A 2,214-nucleotide genomic window follows, 5' to 3' on the forward strand; every position below is an offset into this window, starting at 1 on the left:
CCAGCAGTGGCCACTGGCCAAGGGGGCTCTTGCTGCTGGCCTTCAGCTTCTCCCTGCTGGCTCCCGTCAGTCTCCGGCTGTCCTCAAGGTCTTCCTTGCAGCTGTGGCCAAAGTGGAGGCTCTGGAATTGCTTGCAAGGCCTGGCACAGCTGCAGTCCCGGAGCCCTCTGTGCTCCCTGCTGGTCCCCTCCATCCCCTCAGCCCCGCCATGCTCTCGGTGAAGCCCCAGCCCCCTTCAGTTTCTTCAGCCCCTCACAGTCCTCTCACCCCCCTCAGTTCCTTCTTACCCATCCCGTCCCCTGAGACCCGCCAGCCCCTCAGCCTGTGCCACTTCCCTGTCACCTCAGTGCCACCATGGCCCTCGGCTGCCCCACAGCCCTCAGCCCCAGCAGCAGCTCAGGGTCACCGTCCCTTCGGCGCCACCGCCCTCAGCACCCTCAGCCCCCTCTGTCTCACCGTCCTTCAGCAGCTCCTCAGGGGACAGTGCCTGGGGCCAGCGGCAGCTCCCACCGCTCCAGGGACAGCCGGGGCTGGAAGTGCTGCTCTGCCCGGCCCGGCCGCCAGCTGGGACCCAGCACAGGGACAGGGGACACAGGGGGCACCGGGGGAAAAGCAAGAGGTGAAAAAGGCAGCCGAGGCGGGAAAGAGCTAAAAATGCAGCCTAGGCCTACACAAACAGCAATCTATCCATCAATCTCTCCATCTAAACATTCCTATTCCTCTTACTCTATAACTATACACATTCATAAATGTAACGTCATACATATCTATATTTTTTACTCTACACATATAAAAATCTAACTCTGAAAATCTATAAATGTAAATTTATAATAAAATATAATTATATCACATCTATAACTATATACATATCCACATTTAACTATACAGATCTATCAATATATGCCCATATAAATACAACACTATCATCTATAAATGGAACTATAACCACTAATAAATAGAACCACAGAAATCTATAAACATATCTACAAACAGAGGAATTCTACCTGCCCGATGGCCACAGGCTCTCCCCTGTCTCTTCCTGCCATGCAGGGCAGCCCTCCTGGAGATGTTGGTCAGATGGCATCTGGGAAGCAAATGGAACGCTCAGTCAATATTGGGCCTTGTGCACCTTTCCCTTGGGCAGCAACTGTCCTTCTACCAGGGGCTGTCAAAGATGGCCTGAAAGGCAGACTCTCACTTGGCAATTTGAAGCAATCTGCCCCTTAAAGAACAGGGACCATTCCAAGTGTTCAAAAGTGTGTTTCAAAGCATTGAAGTATCTTGATAAAGTCTCAGCCCCCGCAGTGCAAAGGGCACCCAGGAGAGCTTGAAACACAGCCAGTCCCAGCTGCCACAAGGAAGCCCAGCCTTGTTCTTTCTCTGAGCTGACAGAGAGACCTCAGTCCTCGCTGAAATGGCTGAAGCCGAAGGTGTTGGGAGCTGAGTGAATGAACCAGCTCCATTACCTGGCATCTACAAACTGCCCTCTGCAGTGAGCAGCAGCTGCTCCACCTCGACCATCAGCTCTGGCAGAAGGGCTGGGAGGGACAGAGCTCCCTACGAGGCCTGCAGGCTGCACCAGCTCTGCTAAGGAATGGATCCAAAGTGCTCCTTCTCTCCTCTTAGGTCTCACTAATCAGGGGTCATTCAAGCTTTTCCTTTTGTTACTGGAGTTACTGTGATTTTTCAATTGGTTGACCTCTGCTGTTGTGCTCCTTGTTTTTCTTGTGGGTCAGGACCAATACCAGCAGACTGGTATTACATTTAGTCAGTGATTTGGACTTCTACCCTGACTTTTTGCTCTTTTTTTCCCCTGTTCCTTCAAGAGTTGCTCAACCTGGCCTCCCCTGGCACCCTGCAGCAAATTTATCCACCAACTTCAGCACAAAACTGGGACACTCGAGTTGGTGACACAAGTCCCACAAGGTCAGGTTTACTCCCTGCTCTCTTGCCCCAGCAGAGGACTCAGTGTCAGAGCCTCTGGAGAAGCGTGGAGGGCAGGGCTCAGGCAGGTTGTGCCCATGCAGGATTTGAACTCAAGGCACCAGGAAGCACCAAGCCTGCTCAGAGCAGCCATCTCACAGCTCTCTGAACCAGTGGGGGCTCTGTCCTTATCAGGCTCCTCGGACTCCTGGGAACTGTTCCTGCAGCTCTCCGTGCCAGATGAAGCTTCCTCTGCTGCAGCTCTGTTCACAGGCTCCCCTCCTGAAGAAT

The 2,214-nt window shown here is 53.0% G+C and overlaps 1 long non-coding RNA gene across 1 annotated transcript; it reads right to left on the reverse strand.

Moving 5' to 3' along the window:
• Window positions 1-300: 300 nt before the first annotated feature.
• Window positions 301-1,795, reverse strand: LOC118699387 (uncharacterized). The gene is made up of 3 exons (XR_004982065.2): window positions 1,199-1,795; window positions 1,005-1,084; window positions 301-564 (listed from the first exon to the last, which is right to left on the reverse strand). It is a non-coding gene; the product is annotated as an uncharacterized LOC118699387 (long non-coding RNA).
• Window positions 1,796-2,214: the final 419 nt, after the last annotated feature.

The sequence above is a fragment of the Molothrus ater genome (genome assembly GCF_012460135.2).
Source record: "Molothrus ater isolate BHLD 08-10-18 breed brown headed cowbird chromosome Z unlocalized genomic scaffold, BPBGC_Mater_1.1 matZ_random_MA36, whole genome shotgun sequence".
NCBI classification, from domain to species: domain Eukaryota; kingdom Metazoa; phylum Chordata; class Aves; order Passeriformes; family Icteridae; genus Molothrus; species Molothrus ater.